The sequence below is a fragment of the Cydia splendana genome, chromosome 1 (genome assembly GCF_910591565.1).
Source record: "Cydia splendana chromosome 1, ilCydSple1.2, whole genome shotgun sequence".
Lineage (NCBI taxonomy): Eukaryota > Metazoa > Arthropoda > Insecta > Lepidoptera > Tortricidae > Cydia > Cydia splendana.
Window position 1 is genome coordinate 13104994 of NC_085960.1, and position 19958 is coordinate 13124951.

General features: G+C 35.3%; 1 non-coding gene across 1 annotated transcript; it reads left to right on the forward strand.

The window, feature by feature from the left end:
• Positions 1–18362: 18362 nt before the first annotated feature.
• Positions 18363–18434, forward strand: Trnat-cgu (transfer RNA threonine (anticodon CGU)). Its single transcript has one exon. It is a non-coding gene; the product is annotated as a tRNA-Thr (tRNA).
• The last annotated feature ends 1524 nt before the right edge of the window (positions 18435–19958 follow it).

A 19958-nucleotide genomic window follows, 5' to 3' on the forward strand; every position in this document is an offset into this window, starting at 1 on the left:
TACTAAAACTCATGCCAGAAGCTCTACCGCGAAAAACGAAAATTGTCATTTTTGTATCTGCGTCTCTATCGCTCGAATAGGCAATAGAGACGCAGATACAAAAATGACAATAATGCAAGAGCGATAGAGAGGCAGATAGCGAAATGGTTTCATTTTTAGCCATAGCGAGCGCTGTGATCGTTTCGGCTTCCGCCACCGCCCGCTTTGAACACAGTAGAGAATAGTTCGATATCAAGTACGAGTAACGCGAAATTTGTCAAAATTGTTTGCAACCTCAACGATCTGAAGTGTGATCGAATAAATCGTCATCTCGGCTGATATTAGTATAGAGGTCAAATCAAATTGCTTTGTTTTTCAGAATTGTTCAATATTTTCAGAGATAAACAGGTCGTAATTTGCGGTTTTTGAACGCATCATAGAGGGTTTAAGATACGTGTATAGATGAATGGTTTTATTATGAAATACTGCATATTAAAAATGACAAAATATATTCAAATGACGTGTTCTCAGCCCTTGGCGCTCAGAAACTATCACATAAAATTGAAATTGATGCCATTCCATAAGCCACCCTCTTTTCGTCCTTAGGTTAGATGTAAAATCATCTTCGTACTTATCGAAACTCATTTATTATGGATACCTAATATTGACTATATGGGGAATTATCTATGAAAAGGGACCTTATTGTCGATGGCGCTTACGCCGCACAGCGTGGCGCGGCATTGCATTTATATCGGAGCATCGTTAATAATGGCGTAAGCGCCATCGACAATATGGTCCCTTTTCATAGATTGCGTCACATATTGCGTCTAAAGTATAACATTTATTAGCTTGAAATATTATGGCACGTGCACCTAATGCTTAAATATCAGCAGTAGCTTGAAGTTAGCTTATGTTATGCTCCCTGTAATAACATCTCAGACTAATTTCAAATTCAAGTGTTGAAGGCTCTATCAAAACCAATCTCAGCACATGACAATTCAAACTCAACGTCAAGGGTTTAAGGTCTAATTTAGCTGAACTGTCGCTGGAAATAACTACCCAGTTTCTAGTTTAAATTAGGACTGTAGTGGCTTGACATTAGAGTTGAGAATAGTATAACGATGGTAAAGCAAAATGGAGGTCAGCAGTTGCATAATGCAGTTTGCAAATTGCTCTAAACGCGTGCCAGGTTAGCGTTTTGTCCGGGAATACGTGCATCTAAGATAGATTTAAAATGTTATCCTAGTAAATAGGAAACTGCTTCAGTTAAATTTGACATTCATGAAGGTGCAAGTATTTGCGTTAGTAGGTACTTATTGGTTAGTATGTCCCAAAGATTGATCGTATACTTAAGGTTGGTATAGTATATGTAGCTTTCAAATAGAGCTCGACGGCTAATCCTATTGTCTATTGTTAAGTAAAACCGCTCGTGCCACGTGCCACAACCACCTGCATAAAATATACGTACTTCGGTTACTGAGTGCCGGCGAGTCGAGTCTCGCTCGCGCCAGTCGCGCCTATACTTGTACGAGCGAAATGCACGCGCGACTGAGAGCAAAATGACATCATTTAGATACCTATATTTTATTATTTAGATAAATATTTAAAACACCAATTGACCTTCTGAGTGGCGAAGGCGGGTAATGTACCTAGTCAAAATTGTGCGAGACCATTTAACTTAAAAATATACATCGAGGACCACACTTTCATGTTGTATTGTTGTTGAGGTGAAAAGTTGTACCTGCAACACGAGACTATTATTTGCGCCTCGAGCCTTGAGTCCCGATTTTTTTATTCATATTTGTCTTGGATCTATAAATCTTTCGCTTGTACATATCTATAAATCGCACTCCTAGCAGAAGATCACATACAAAGAAAAAAAATACAGTATGTGCACTTGTGCACTGTGCAATTCAATAATATACCTACTTACTAAGTAGTTAACCAAATCATTATTAATTATAAGTAAGATACTTACATAGCAGACGTCGGTGTAAACATTTCACAAGCTATATTTGTGTGCGGCATTAAATATTATTGGAAAATAATCTTTAATTTCAAATATTGGATACGAAATTGAATTATTGAATACGCTTGATTGAAGTAAAGTAATTTAGATTCGAGGGAGAATCAATAACAGAAAATTGTTTTGACAGCATTAATATCGGTTTTTATTGAGGTTGGAAGGTCTGAACTCACAGAGTTACTTATTTCTAATATATTTTTTAGATTGTGTTGTCAATCACAAGAAACGGCAAATTCTGTTTTAATAAGTTACACATAAGAACAAATAAAGAGTAAGGAAGGCGCTAAAATACTAAATATCTATAAAACAAGAAGCACTTCATACTTTAGCCACACTTACGGCTCGATTCGGAAAATGAATTAGATTTCTACTAGACTTCAACAAGTTACGGTACGGATAATTTAAAGATATTTGTAAGATAGATATGTCAAATTTGACGTTTCCGCGATTCTGGAGGTCCTCTTGAACGATTTCGACAAGTTATGACTTAGATATCCAAGTCACATCTAGTCGATATCTAATGTAGATCTAGTTGATCTCTAAATCGTCTCAAGATCTTGTGATTATCTCGAAATCCGAATAGGCCTGTTACACTGAGAGAAAAATCACCACCAGGAATTAATAAACAGTTCTGTACTGGGGGAAAAAATGAAGTTTTAGTAGTAATCATGGAAGTTTCACTATTTCTGTAAAATTTATTTATTTCTACAAACAGCTCAGTAATACTAAATCTAATTTCAGCAAACAGACTTTAGTAAATGGAGCATTAAACAAAGTTCAGTATTTGTTACAATCCATTTTTATTACTACTAAAATTCTCCGATTTATACTAGTAAAGTTTGTGATTTTTGGAAAAAAGCATCTGTGATTTCAAGTTATGATTTTAGTAAATGTCTCACTTACATAGTTTTGTAATATCTAAAAAACGAGTTCGCGGGAATAACATTACCCCATTTAAAATAACAATTCAGTTGTTACTATAGCGACATTACAAAGTTTACTGGTATTTAGTAGATAGACTTGTTGGGTTTATGTTCATTGTTGTACCAATCACTAAACGAGTTTTGTAATACCAACACAGCTACTTGCTACGTTCATTTGGTTAGAGTTAGTATTGTGTCGGATGTCGGGCGGGCGTGTCTCGTGTCTTCTTTGTTTAAAACATACTTAAGTTAAATAATAAATTTAGGATATATTGTGGGCCATGGACATATTAACCCGCGACCTACTGTGTAGTTGGGGTCTACAGGAATATATTGTTCTGCAACTTCGAGCTAGCTGTTGTTATTCTAGTGATAATGACATCAAAGGTAAATCTAAACTGTTTGCAATTCCAACCTCCCTAGCACAGGTGCGCCGCGAGAGCATGTTGCGCGCGTAATAACTACTAGTCTCTTTCTGACTGTATGAATAAGAAAGGAATGGGTAGAATATCTCGACAGGCTTTTATAGTGCCTCTTTAGTACAGAGATATACTACCAAATGCTTTTTTATTCATACAGACAGAAATAGAGACGGGTAGCTACCACGCGCGCGACATGCTCTCGCGGCGCCCGTTTGCTAGGGGCGGAGGAATTGCAAAGTTAGTTTAGTTTTTGCCTGTGACGTCATCATCTCTAGAATAACAACAGCTAGCTTGGAATCGCAGTACAGTTTAGTAAAACCTATGACGTCATCGTCTCCGATATTGCTAAAGCACGCTTAGAATTACAAAACGGTTAGTTTTCACCCATGACGTCATCACCTCCGATATTGCTAAAGCACCTCTCGGAATAACAAAACCAAATTTCTGAAATTACTCTAGCATACTTCAAATTACAAATATAGAAGTTGTATTTCCTACTAAATGGAAATTGCAAAAGTCAATTTGTTCCTATTAGTTGACTCTCCTTGTCCCCGGATTAAGTTTTATTTTTGTAATTCTAAGTGTGTTTTTGTTAGTTTTTTCTCTCAGTGTAAGCTACTGCAACGCTAAGGAAGGCATCTTGCTTACTGTTACTACAGTAGAAACCTTCTTTTACAGAAGATATTTGCCATTTTCAATTATCCGGCTGTCGAAGTTATCCCAATGCACCTAATTAATAACGAAACCTAACTTGATTTGCTGCGTAAATGAAATAAAATATTTTTAGTAAAATGTTAACGTTACACAGAGTGTAAGTACAGGCTAATTACGTAAGTTATGGCGTTTTGCGATACGATGTAGGTTCCTCATTCCCTGAGACACAGACAAATTATTTTTCACCACACCAGCTCGGAAACGCATACTTTGCACTTCAAAATCGGATAGCAAAGTGCAACTAGTAATTCACATGTGAGGCAAAGTAATCAAATGCAAATTTTGAGATGTTTTCTTATGTTTGCTGGTATAGAATTGACTTTTAAATGATTATTTTGGATGATAAACATTTAATAACATTCATTTGAATTTGATTTTGTTTGATATTTTACATTTAATGTTTGCTTCGGGTTGGTGTGGTGAAAAATTTTGTGTTTCACTCGGGGGCAAATTTTGTTCAACCCTCGTGCGTCGTAATGGTTTCAAAACCCTCGCAACGCTCAAGATTCCATTTTTCAAACCACTCGCTACGCTCGTGGTTCAATTTTGGAATCTTTCGCTTGCTCGGGTATCAATATTAGCACGAGCGGTTAAACAACAACTTTGCCCCCTTGTAAAACAAATAACTATTCTACTTTTTACAAGTGTTTGGTTTGTAAATATGTGAATCGATATACATAATATAAATGTAAGAAATGCCGAGTATGTAAGATTACAAAGGAAAACCTTTTCAGCGAAACGTGTCCAAAACAAATTTAATTAAACGCAGAACACCCTACGGGCCAGAAAATTATATTACATTACTAACATGTCCAACAACAAACTGTAACTCATTAACACCGAAACGTATAGTTGTCTCTGTCGGGCGCATTCATAAATTTGATGTGGGCGGTGGGTGGAAGAGAGACGGCGAACAGGGCGGGAAAGCGTGACGTGCTCCGAATAAAGTATGGCTCGATGGAAGCAGATGGCGTGTCAGAACGTGTGCGAATGGCTCGTACCGCGGTGATTTTCATTAAGTATTTTCGCGGGTGTATAGTACTAGGTAATTTCAGTAGGTACCTGTTAATACTTCTTCGTCGCGTTATGCTGGTATTTTTGCCACGGCTCGTTCCCACGTGACAAAACTAGCCTTGGGTCCGCTTGGCAACTAATCCCAAGAATTGGCGTAGGTACTAGTTTTTACGAAAGCGACTGCCATCTGACCTTCCACCCCAGAGGGTAAACTAGGCCTTATCGGTATTAGTCCGGCCGGTCCAGTCACATATAGTGGAAAAAAGCGAAAGTACTTATCACAAATACAAAAGTTACTCAAAACACCTTGAAATTGTGGAAAAAGTACGTAGAAAGTATCCGGTGCGCTGAAATGGGTGCGTCTCTACGCCACAAAGTAACAGGTAAAGGTATTGGGTTCTGGCGTTTGCAGTCGCGCTCCGCAGCCCCAGCGACAGGACGTGCGGCCGGGAAACACCCTTGTTTATGACATACTGTGTTTGCTCTCTGGTGTCTTTGTCGAACATATACAGGTTAGTCTTTTTTGTTCTTCTTTTACTTTAATTAATCTTTGCTTAGATTATTTTTGAAGCTTTATGTAAACGAAAAGATGTATTAAAAATAAATATGTATCAGCAATGGATTTATGGCGCAACATTTATTAATAATTTAATTATGACCTGATTAACACTATTAATTCCACTAAATTAAGTGCATCCAGCGTTACATCATGTAGTAACATGTTTGTTTCTATTAATAATAATATTTTTCTGCAACAAGTGCACAGAAAAATGCGAAATACTTAAGCAGAAATATCTTTTTCAGATGAAATAGACCGTTTTATCTGAATGGCCAATAAGGTTCAAAGGACGTACCGCTTTTAACATTTAATCCGTCGGTACAAAGGCGTTCCCCGCGCTTCCCGGTACAAAGAAACTGTTGCTTTACTCAACAAGTAGACTTTTACGCTTATACCCGATACAAAGAGTTTTTTGTGCCTGAAACAGCCGGAGCAATCAGGATTGTGTTTACTTAAATAATTTTTCCATTGCTGTGCCTTTTAATGGTCATAATTAATATGCATAATGATAGTGGAGCTCCATAGCTCCACATGCATAGTGATGTTGTTTAACCTGGCATGGTGTAGAGTATGTTTTTTATTTATATTTGGGAATAGTGTTAGACCCTCATACATCGTATAAATATAATCATGTTCTTTCTTTATTCCTCGACATTGTCTTTGTTTAAAAACTGACTCATAATTTGTCTTCGAAATTCTTAAAAAATGACAATTCAGTAATATTGGCTTATTTAATAGGTATTTCATAATCCAATAGAGGATTCTAAGATGTGAATTTGTACGGGGCCTAAACATTTATGTTTAACAATTGCATGAAAATATAAATAACTCTAGATATCTTAAATACAGTTTTATCCATAGAACTAGGAGCCCTGCAGTTCCATTTTCGATTTATCATTACTGTTAAACCTTTTTGAATCCCGGAACAACTCCTACTCTTTGTTATAGGAAGTGGACGGATCCGTCGGCACTTGATCGAGTTTTTTCAGCACTCTTAAAACTAAATGCTTAAAAAAAAGACTCCATCTGAGTCATTCCCCTGTTAGAACGGTTCCTCAACTAAAATTCAGATTTACTCATATTCCTCGTACTTAGTGCAGTTATTTTTTCGTAAATTCGCCAATAAACAGCAACCAAGGAACGCGGCCGGCATAGTAACGCTTCAAGAATGGCGCTGCTATAGATTTTGCAACTTGTGACCGTTAACACATTCAGGGCCAAGAACCCGACTGTCGGGTACACTGTTCGTAGCGAGTACACGCTACATACGGCAAAACCGTGGCTACGCGGTACGAGCGTAACCCGTAGCACTTAGGGCAATGAATGTGTTAAAAATATATATTAATTGGCAGTTTTTCATTATGAAGTATTACCGCAGCTGTTCTTTGCGGTAAAGCTTGAGAATATTATATTTCATGATATGTATTATTTACGCTTTGTTACTCGTACTTTATCACCGGAGCTTTCCATTTTTAGTACAAACACATTGTGTGAGCTTAAATGCAGTGGTGGCCGAGTGGATCTGACGTCCGACTTTCAATCTGGAGGTCGCGGGTTCAAATCCTGGCTCGTACCAATGAGTTTTTCGAAACTTATGTACGGAATTTCATTTCATATTTACCACTAGCTTTTAGGTGAAGGAAAACATCGTGAGGAAACCTGCATACATCCGCGAAGAAATTCAAAGATATATGTGAAGTCCCCAACCCGCATTGGGCCAGCGTGGGGACTATAGCCCAAACCCTCTCATGCTTGAGAGGAGGCCTGTGCCCAGCAGTGGGACGTATATAGGCTAAATTATTTATATTTATTTTATTTTATTTATATAACAATGCAAGGACCAATGTTAGAAATTAATAAAAATGGTCTCCATTGCTCGATTGTGTCGAACCAAGGGCAAAGGTTATTTGGAACAATCAGCTTAGGTTATTGTATTACGAATACCTATTGAAATAGCTAATACTAGTTAGTGAGTATGGCGAAACAAATATATTTCAAAGAAAGCCTTGTTTAGTTAGGCACTTTCACATTTAAGTAGAGTTAGTCTCTCACAGCGTTGTAAAAATCAATGGCTACAAATATAATGACCACCAAAAAATACTTTGGTACCCTAAATAAAAAAATCATGCTTACCAAAAAAAATTACTGAACACCAAAAAAATAAGGCCTAAAAATACAAAAGTACCACCACTTTAATTACGACTGCACTTCAAATTGTATTCAAATACCAAATATATTGAATGATCACCAAAAATCATTAATGATCACCAAATCTTGAAGACCAAATTAATGCGATATTTTCACCTAAATAAACCACTATGATTACCAAAAAATTTATACATATTACCAAATAAAGTAAACTGATGCCAAAATTACTAGCCCCTCCCGCTCAACCCCCCGTAGCCCGCACCGCATACCTACCTAACCTAATCTACTTTTCTAGTAGCATTTCGTTATGCTACTAGAAAAGTAAGTTAAACTGCTATCAGTTAAGTAGGTTAGGTTAGGTTAGCACTGCGACCCTTACAGAAACGAAATGGTACTAGAAAAGTAGGTTAGGTTAAGTTTCAACTGCTACCCATACAGATACGAAACGCTACTAGAAAAGTGGGTTAGGTTAGGTTTGAACTACGACCCTTACAGAAAAGAAATGCTACTAGAAAAGTGGGTTAGGTTAGGTTTGAACTGCGACCCATACAGAAACGAAATGCTACTAGAAAAGTGGGTTAGGTTAGGTTTGAACTGCGACCCTTGCAGAAAAGAAATGCTACTAGAAAAGTGGGTTAGGTTAGGTTTGAACTGCGACCCTTACAGAAACAAAATACTACTAGAAAAGTGGGTTAGGTTAGGTTAGAACTGCGACTGTTACAGAAATAAAATGCTACTAGAAAAAGGTGACGAAGTGGATTAATTAATTTAATAGGATAACGATATATTAAATGATTGCACATTTTTAATTAAAATGTGGTTACAATTTTGTGATCATTTACTATTTTTGCGTTTACAATGATTATTTTGGAGCCATTTGCTTTAATAGGATAGCAAGATTTAAAAATTTGGTTATCATTTTACATTAAAATGGAGTTCTAATTTTGGTGGTCATTTACTATTTTTGGGTTTACAATGATTATTTTGGTGTCATTTTCTTTAATAGGATAGCAAGATGTAAAAATTTGGTTATCATTTCACATTAAAATGGGGATTGAAATTTGGTAATCATTGACTATTTTTGGGTTAATAATGATTATTTTGGTGTCATTTCCTTTAAAAGGATAGTAAAATGTAATAAAATTGGTAATCATTTCACATTAAAATGGTGTTATAATTTTGGTGATCGTTCATGATTTTAGGGTGGTAAAATAGATTTTTTTGGTATTAAATTTTATTAAATCTGGTGATCAGTTAAATAGCAGCCAAAATCAATCTCTAGGATATTTAAAAGTTTAAGACACTAGACTAAATGGTCACGTGTTATAATTTGCTTTAGGTATGTACTTATCTAGATTCTAGTAAGTACTTAGATATCTAAGTACTTGCTTTAGAATTTTTCTGTTTTAGTCACAATTCTATATACATAATATGTAGAAAAGCAAGCCTACATGGGATTACTAACACAAGTAGAGGCTGAGTTAAAGACACACAGCCGTATCCGAACAATGAGATACGTCAAATACTAGATATTGAAACGATATGGATTGGATATGTCAGTGTCAAACAAGTGTCAAAATTGACGTTTTTGTTTGAAGAAACGTAAATTTTGACACTGACATATCTAATCCATATCGTTTCTAGATCTATTAATTGACGTATCTTAAAGTTAGAATCGGGCCGACAATGTAATTATTCAGCATTTTATCGATCATACCATAGCCTTGAAATCCTAAATGCGGCGATAATAACTAGTATCGGATTGTCCGTTTTCTATTTGTAAGTGTAATTAAGGGCGGGCCTTCAATAAAAAAGTCCTCGGTCAACTCGTTTTTATACGGCATAATATTTTCTCGTTTTTAATGGATTAAATTATGAATTTACAGATAATAAGAGAGATAAGGTACTACGATGAAAGAATTTGGTGTTTTCATTGGCCCTGTATTGCTAAAGTAATAAACCTAGTAACGCAAGTTTTCAATCGAAATAACTTGGGCTTTAGATTGTATCAAAATAGGTACTTTTCTATTTTGTTCTTTTTGCATTTGTCTGATTTATGATAAATGTTAATTAACAATTGAATTGCGTCCTAAAACTGTAGGTATGTGATTTCATGTAAAACTCGTCCTTGCGTGTCGTCGACCAAAAACCTTATAGAAAGAAGCATCACACAAAAAAAACAATACGCGACAAATACATAAGTATTTACCCAAAATTATATACCCAAATTCGAACGTCAAGGCCCGTGGGGACCCAAACAATGACTTTGCATGCTTTGCATACAAATTGCTATATTGTTTCCACAAACAACATGCTTGGTTTGCTTTCAATTTGATAGCTTCAGCGTATGTGTGCGCAGTCTATAGTTGGCGTGCTAAAAATTAATTATGCTACATAAGTGCAAAAGGGGTGTTAGATCAGCTGTCGTAGCACACCTTTAGCAGCTCTGCTGTTGGCAAAGATAATTTGAAATAGGGGAATATTAGGTTAGGTTATATAGGTTTTTCTAACATCTGTTTTTTTACTAAGTAGTATATAGTCCTCATTTTTAGGGTTCCGTACCCAAAGGGTAAAACGGGACCCTATTACTAAGACTTCGCTGTCCGTCCGTCCGTCCGTCCGTCCGTCCGTCTGTCACCAGGCTGTATCTCACGAACCGTGATAGCTAGACAGTTGAAATTTTCACAGATGATGTATTTCTGTTGCCGCTATAACAACAAATACTAAAAACAGAATAAAATAAAGATTTAAATGGGGCTCCCATACAACAAACGTGATTTTTGACCAAAGTTAAGCAACGTCGGGAGTGGTCAGTATTTGGATGGGTGACCGTTTTTTTGTTGCTTTTTTTTTGTTTTTTTTTTGCATTATGGTACGGAACCCTTCGTGCGCGAGTCTGACTCGCACTTGCCCGGTTTTTTGTCTACACAAAGCTAGCGTAAGCTAGCCACATAGAGATAACGTTTAAACTTTACTACAGGTTTTTGTCCATACAAAATTTTTGTGTTTCATATTATAGGTAAAGGTTTCCAATAAATTAATATGGCATCCGTAATACCAGAAGGCATTATTGAGAGTTAAAACAAGCTTTTGCCGTTTAATATTAATTTATAGGTCGGTTTTATTGCAAAAGTTTATTTATTAATGGTTCTCTTCGGTACGTGTTCAGTTATCTGAATCCATGTATTGTCCAAAAATTAATAACCTAAAATATGGCTTCACAATTATGATCACAATGGGAGAGTAATGTTTAAAAATATACACAAAAAGGTTAGACCCTTTTACTTTACCGTGAATGCCTCTTGGTAGAACGTGACTTATTTAGAAAAACTTCAAAAGTTCATAAGTACTAAATAGCGTCAAGCTTCACAAAAAAGAGCTAGAGATTTCTTATAACTTCAAAAAGGAGCTGTTTTTTAAACCACGACCCGCTTGATGTGTTAAGTTCAGGATTTATCTCGGCTAGTTTTTATACCAACAAACTAATTTTAAAAGTAACGTATACAAATATAATATAGCCTGGGGGCCGATTTTTGAATTTCGATCGCTCGATTTCGTCACTCGAAAATCGGTGGAAAACGGCGAAATGCTACTAATTTTTGAAATACGAGCGATCGAAAATTGGAATCTAGTGGTATTGACCACTCGATTTCAATTCTATTAGTAGAATTTAAATGCCTAGTAGTGGAGATATTATTGGACGAAATACTCGAAATCGATAGAATCGAAATTCAAAAATCGGCCCCCTGTACAGTCAACGGTAAAAATATGGGTGTACAAATAATTTCAAAAATATGTCCCATAACTCTTATGTCAGTGAATTAAGAACTATGGGACATATTTTTGAGTAAGTTGTCTACACGCATATTTTTACCGTTGACTGTACGTAAAACCTAGTCAAGTCTATTTCTGAACATTAATTACAGCCGAAGTGAACTAGAACTTTGCACTCATACTCGTACCTATATATATCAATTCTTTTGTTTGCAAAGTCAACAACCACGCATACTCTTAATGTTGATCTTGGCTCTCATTTTTCACATTTATGTTTAGTGATGGGTTTAAATTTCTCTAGACTAGGGTGGTCCTTATTTCGACGAAGTTATATTTTTCTACGGGGCACCCGCGTAATATAAAATCTACCACTAAAAAACCAATGTAATTTGGTTTTCAGAATTGTTTAAATACATTTTAAGAGTAGCTACCGCAATTAGGACCCTCCATACAAATTGTATTTTTTTTTCTATTTTTAGGTTTACCTACTTTTGAGCACCACTAAGTAGGTACTAGTCTAATCATAGGTATGGTATACCTCCATGATTAGACTATTTGTTCAACAAATGACAGTCTGGTCTGGTCTGACCTTTGGTTTGTGGTCAAGACGGTCGTGTTCTGAATGTTGAATGAAGTCTTATATAAAGCCTTGTATATCTGGGTCAGACCGGGTCGTCTTTAAATGTATAACGACTATAATTTCATTACATTAAGGAATTAAAGATTTCAAATGGGCGTACAGTAGGTACTTTAAATAAACCTGACGCACCTAAGTCAAAATTATAATACAAGTACCAAGATACTATCTATTAATGGATTGTAATTGTAAAATGTTAAAAGGTAAAAAAACACATGTCATCACGTTATTTAGTCGGACCACAAAAATCAATGTTAAAAAAGCTTTTCACGTAGATTGGGTTCAACAAACTTACACTATTATTATAATTACTCTAACGATATAAAATGCCGGTGATAGCACTTCATAAACTTAATCGTGACACGCGGAAAATGGAACCATGAAACATAGACGCGCATATAGGTGTGCGTGTGTACACGTACAGAACAGTAGGTAATTTTATTGTGACGTCACATGCTAGTGTTTCATATAAATTCAATAGGAGCAAAATCGTTTTGACAATTTGAAAAAGGAATCTGATTTGAATAGAAGTGTGGCTAGCCAAAAATTGTTGACAGATATTTCGTTGTTGCATCACCTATTAATTTAAAAAAAGCTAAAAGTCAGTTGTCAATTTATGTCATTCATTCAAATTATTTGCGGATAATAAGGGGTTTATTTTAAATAATATTAATAATGTCTATACTGAGTGAGGTTTGCAAACTATTATTTAAGCTCGTAAATAATTACGACAATGTGCGAAGTCGACGTGTAGCGTTGTATAACGAAAAACTGCAATGTTTACAACTCCTAAACAAATGTAAACAAATTAGGAGGTTGGTGCTCTATAAAGATTTTGATACCTACTTAGCATTTAGCATATTTGGCATAGTACTTATGTATTTTTTTTGGTGATGGATTAATATTACAGTATTATCGAGCTAAGTCTTATTTACACTACATTTCATTTTTCACCTTGTTACAATGGTATATGGTGAGAACGTGTTAACATATGTGTTTATCGTTGACTGTACTTTACATAGTGGTAGAAATTATATGAGCTGAGTTTGAGTGCACGTCAACGTATATTTAACTTATATCCTTAGGTACCTTACGTGTGCACAGAAAATCAAAAATATACTCTAGTATCTAAACTATAATTCCTACTACACAAAGTGTGACCAGCCCAAGATTTTTTGAATTTCCCGCCATACATTTGTGTAATATTTCAGTAGCCAGACTTCTAGTAGTGAAATACCCTATTAAACAGTGCTCAGTCAAATTCGATATCAGCCAGGGTTAAAAAGAAAATTTAACATTGTTACTTTTTTTAGATCTGACATAAAATGTTAGAGTTATCAATAATGAATGGCGATATCTAATATTATCATGTTTCCCCACACATGCTAGTAAATCATGCGCAACTGACCCTCTCCATTCAGTACTAAATTGTAGCGCAGACTACAAAGAGCAGCTAATTTCTATCACCACGCGCTGACGAGGGTCGACAGGCTGATCCCGCTGCTGGCAGCAAATAATTATTTATTGTAACACAAGCGTGGGCCCTTAGCAAGGCGCGGCGGAACCCAGGCTCGCATTAAACATCGTTTATCATACAACTGAACCGTTGTCTGATAGGTCAAATCGACTATTTCTCATTAAGCGACAAAAATACGTCAAATTAATGTCATGCGAACAATCAAAGCTTTTCATTTTAACTGTCTATACAAACGACGGACTATTTAATTACGAATATCGCCTTCTGCTTGTTAAGGATATCAGCAGGATCAGTAATCTTCCAAGAGATCATTTACCGTTGACTCCGAGGCACACTGTTCGATAAGAACCTTTACCCTTTCCCGCGGATCAACGGGAATTGAAATGCACCCAGGCACTTTAACAGGTTTCCCCACATGGTTGCTCGGCACAAATCCAACGTAACCAAAGTACTTATATTAAGTAATATTTAAAACATTCAAAACGTAGTGAACTTTAGACTTGTAACTCAATATGTAAGTCCTGCGTTGAGTTATAATGAAATGTCTATTTATTCGTTAGCAAGTTGCTAAGTGTATAGGAATATTAATCACAATGTTATAATGAAGTTAGAAACAACGGTAAATTGATTTTTTTTATAAAAATAATACTTATATATTCTAGAAATATTATTCGTTTCATTTGCAATTATGATTTTTACAATAAATAATTTCATAGAAATGTTTTTGTAATTGTCGGGTATCAATTCGGATTCGGAGCAAACAACTAGTTGTAGTTTATAAATTGCCTAATGTAATGCTGACTTACCTAAAAGGGTTCGACAGATAATAATGTCTAAGAATAATGTCGGTGTAATTATTTATATTTTCTAACCCTATGATTATTGTACTGCCGAACTTTTCGTCCGCTGTTTTATTTCTGAACCAGACATGCTATTGATCAATTTCTATTTTTGTTCTAAGTCTAGACAACTACCTACTTGACTTTGGTTTTCTATGTCTGTTTTGTATAATTAAACCTTATCTGTGATTACAAGTATTTGATTATTTATTTATTATACGAGAACTAACTTATATAAAATTGAGCACACAAATCTGTAATTCTTATATAGAGTAATATAATGCAAATTAAATAGGGTCGCGTTTCTACTGTGGACATACTCAAATTGAAGGGCTATATAGCCTAATTTTTCGACTGTAGGTGCTTTTATCTCATTAGCCTCAAAACTATTTTTTTTTGCTAACCAGTGTAATACTAATAGCCTAAAAGACAACCTTTGTTTTAATATCTGTATATGACCTAGCTATCATTAGATAATTACCTATAGCTGTCGCAACCTCATTAATTTGTCTTTGACATCATTTTGATCTACAACCAACTAGGGCTTTTGAAAATATTTATTTTTGTTGAGCTCCATTGAAACTAGTTCTTGCTCAGGCGGCGTGTTTGTACCGAGCCTTAAATAAATTAAGACCTAATTCTGTGGAGGCTCCTTGATTGAAGGGGGAATCAAAGGCCATTGATTGCGTTGTCAACTCGTGCCTGTCGTTGATTTGAGGACGCCTGTCTTCAAACGAACGACGTTGATGATGCTTTTGATTGATTGTATTGTTAGATTAGCGGAATGAGCTTTGCGACATATTTTTTTATACGAAGTCTTTTGGTTCATTCTGAATCACGGGTTGGGAAGTTTTCAAAGTAAAGTCGTTTGTCTGTCACGTTCGTGAACTTCGTGCATTATGCTGACGTATGAAATGAGATGGAACGATTTGGATTCTAGTTTTAGCAAGTTACAGTCAACGGCAGCCATCTATTTATTTATTATACTTAGTAGCCACGTTATGATAATATGTTTAATGACACTTTTTCTCAAGTTACTTAAACGTAAAACTGATTAACTGTTACTTCAGATTAGTTTCCGAAGTGAAACTTGGAATCTCACTAAACTTTAATGTCACCTGCTAAATAATTGAGTTTAAAGCGCGGGAACTACACTTAAAAGCAATGAAAATAAGTGACTTAGCACGAACATAATTATCTACGCAAAATACTAGTTTTGCATTGGTCGTAACTAGTACAGAACAAAAGTCGTTATGAAACTCGTCTCGCCATAATGCGCCGAAACGTAGACAGCGCTACGGGTCTGCAAGCGTAGCATCTGCTACGATTTTATGGAGCTACTAAATTTACTTTTTGCATGGTAATTAATTTATTCTATATTCATATTCTAGATAGGTAGAAAAAAAAGAATAATAATTGAATGACAATCACCATCATCACTTACTAATTCTTTTAAGTAGGTATACCTATTATAAAACATAAATAGATTTATTACAAAATACCTAACAAACGCTTAAATTATATTATTTATGTTCCTACAATCATTAGCATATACAGCTTTTAGTTACGTAAATGAAGATAATCAATGCTAATTGGTTTCGGCAATTACGGCGTAGGTTCCACGAAAACCGGTCGATCGTATAATGAAATTCATAGTTGTCGTACAAACTACGTTATACACGTAGAAGTGGCACGAGCAATGTTGTTTTTCTAGCAAAACGCATGTTTTCAATGGTTTTTATAAAAATACGGTTGTTCTTACAGGCTACCTTCTTCAAATTCTTCTTTGACTTACAATTAGATGCCCGCTGGAGCTAAATGGAAGAGACATGTAGCACATATGAAAAAGACAGCTGCTTTTAACAATTATATTGACATTAACACATTCAGCGCCGAGAACCCGACTGTCGGGTACACTGTTCGTAGCGACTACGCGCTCCATACGGCAACCGTAGCACTTAGAGGCAATGACTGTGTTAAACCATATAAGAAATTCTGTGAGAAATAGCAATTTCAATTAAATATTTTTATAAACCTAAGCTTATATCTCTTGTATTCATGTAGCTTGGATCCTATCCTACATATATTTACATATATCGAAAAAGCAAAATATTATTGTATAAGAATCGCCTGCTATATTGTACGCGGAATACGATATACATGTTCGTGAATATTTTACAACTTCCAATCGATAACGATGGGACGTATGTTCTCCATTGTTTAGATAAATTATAGATGAATTTTTCACTGTTTAACTCATTATTAAATATTCACTCATTACGGTTCCGTTAAGCGAACGATTTCATTAGCGCAAATTCATCTGACTTTTGACAAGTGATTCAACTTTCCCGATGGTTTAAGTTTCTCGGTGTTCTTCCTTTACCCCCTTATTCATAAAACTTTACGGGCCTGATTTAGTTAAATTATGTTTTATCCCTTTCTTACAAATACATAAGTCAAAATGACAGATAAGGACAAACGATTATCAGCTAATTGAGGTTTGTAGCGCGTTTATGAATAAGGGGGGTAAAAATAATGGTACATTTTTTGCTCACAACTTTTTTGCCTCTAGACAGTTTGGCTAGTAAGATCATGTCATTGTACAGCTTATGGTTAAGAGTTTCTAAGGTATCCAAATAACACTAATCAATGCTAATTCATAACATTCGGATATCTTTCAAATTCCTTACTATAAGTATACTGGTGAACTGATGATAGGTGGTGATACTTGTATGTACAAACCTAAATGAAGGCAGCAAGGTAAAAATGAATTTACCTACTCGTAATGTAATTGCACTAGTCAAATAAAAAACATTTTTGAATTAAATATAGATTCTGCCACCCAACCAAAATCCGCATATGCTACATCAAAATTATTAAAACCTTGTCCTCGTTTTGCAAGTAAAAGCTGAGCCAAACGTTCGCGCTGAAATCGTGCGGTGCGGACAGAATTTGAAATGGAAATATGTACTGCAAATTGCGAAGACGGGAAAATAAATATAAATAAAAAAATATGTTAATGGCTTTTTTCCCGGGAAGTTTATTTTATATATAAAATGCATTAGTTAAAAGAGAGTGACACAAATGTCTGTATTAATTTATACCTATTAATTGGTTATCACACTCTTTTGTATACTAGTAAGTTCAAATCGATTTCCTGCTACGCTTATATCACTGCCATAGCATGTTTAATATATTTATTGTAAACAAGTCCTCAAAATACTGCAAAACAATGAACTTATTATGATTAGCTTTGAATGGTAGGGACATGAAAAATTATAGAGTAAAACATAGGAGTTCTAATTAGTTTGCTTGCAACTAATCTAATTAGTCCATTTACTTTATCTTATTTTATAACTTCACAATAAAGTACAACAAAGAAGCCGCAGCGCCGGCGCCGGCAGGTAACTTCAACACTAACCTTTTGCTCCGCCGCTCCGTTGGCTAAATACCAACTTTAAACGGGTAAAAGTTAGCTGTAACTTTATATTTTATCTTGCGACGGAATAAAATAACAAGAGTAATACATTTCTGTAGGTATTCTTGCATCTCGACCAACGAGGAAAGGGTCATTCAACATTTTGTCCGAAAACGCTTAATATTTTTTGTTAATAATGAGATTTTACCATCTTTTCGGACAGTCGTTAAATCGTCTTGATGAGTATTATACCTAGTGCATACTCAACAAGACGTATAGCCGTACGCAAAAAAAAATGAAACCGAAAATTTGTATATGTATCTAATCCCAAAAATACAATAAAGGGTTTAGATATAAAAATTGTATTCTTATATTTGCTATTGTCATTAGTAGGTATGTATAACCAACTAGGGAACAAACGCGGCGGGCGGTGGCCGGGTGGTCTAGTGGTCAGGACGTTAGCCGCGTAAGCTGAAGACGCGGGTTCGATTCCCGCCTCGGCCACCGGTGGACTTGGTCACTATTTCTTTAGCGTATGCTATCTATTTCATTTCAGTTGATTATCATTTAGTTTAGCCAGTAATTAGAACCTATGTAACGTATTAATATATCTGCACTTATAGTAGTAGTCTAATAGTTAACTTAGTAGTCTAGTATAGTCTAGATAGTAGATTTCTCTCCTTTTGAGACGCCGAAGTGTAACCTCACACCTCTGCCTCTGTGTATTAATATGAATATGAGTCTTGAGTGAACTAATCCTGCATTATTTAGTCTTGATGCTTTGTGTGGTAGCGTGGTTTAGTGCGAGAAAGGCGGGACGTGGATGCATACTTATGTAACGTGAAACACACAGCAATTAACAACTTCATACATTTACATAGCTGGCTTAATTAATAAAATCAAGAGGCCAACCGCCTCCAACCGTCTGTACAAAACATACTCGGTTTACCCTAAAGTTTTTGAAATATTACGTTATAACTAATACAGACATTTTATTCATTAAACTTTTAATTATATTTACATAAACTTGAGTGTTTTGCTAGAACTTTACAATAGGACCGTTGCCGGGAGAAATTAATCACGCACTTTCTTTCACAAAATTTCTTTTATTCTATTATTTACGCCATTAAATTGGAAGCAGAAGAGTAGGCCTGACGTGACTCTTTATATTTAAAATAAATCTAGTTTTTGTTTACGCAGCACGTGTTTATTAATAAAAAAGTTCACGTAAGATAAAACAAGGTAGGTACCTATATATGACGGCTCAGATAAATAAACAAAATATAACAAGATTACGTAACAAGAAGATAACCGTAACACGCGTGAAAACTCGTACTATACGTATAAATTAAATATTGTAAGTTCTTTTTAATCCTGCGATACTTATAAGCTGAAAACTGCATTAGGGTCACTTGCTTTCCACTTAAGGTCATCTTCATTAAAATTATTATAAGACAATGAGTGTAGTTACAGGATTGTATTTGTTAATTTATTAGTACTGTGATTTGGTCGTTATTGAAAGCGGAGTGGAAATGAAATAAGTATTATAAAAAAAAATAGTGAAAGGTAGATACTTTAAGTGAATGTATGTATGTTTAGTCCCTTGATTGCTAATTGCTGTACGTAATTATTGATGACGCGTTCTGCAAAAGCATGGCCTATAGAAGAGCCAGACACTATTGATCGCTACACCATAGATATGCCGGCTTGCCGGCCGCCCTTGGCCCACTGCCCGGACCCAACTTTACGCCAAATGCTTAAAAAACAATTATTTACGAGCTATAGTTTTATAGGGGTTAATATATGACTAGGTCTCGGTCAGTTTATGTAAAATCACAGGCTTATTTTCAATTTCTTGATTTTTTACTTCATGGTTATAATAATTACCTGTATAATTCTGGATAAATAAAAAAGGAGTTATGTGTTTGATTATGAATGGGCGTTCTTTTGATGGTGGTATCGTTTGAATGAAGGCACTTACATATTACGATTAGTGCATTGGTGCAACCTAGCCAACCCAGCCAAGTA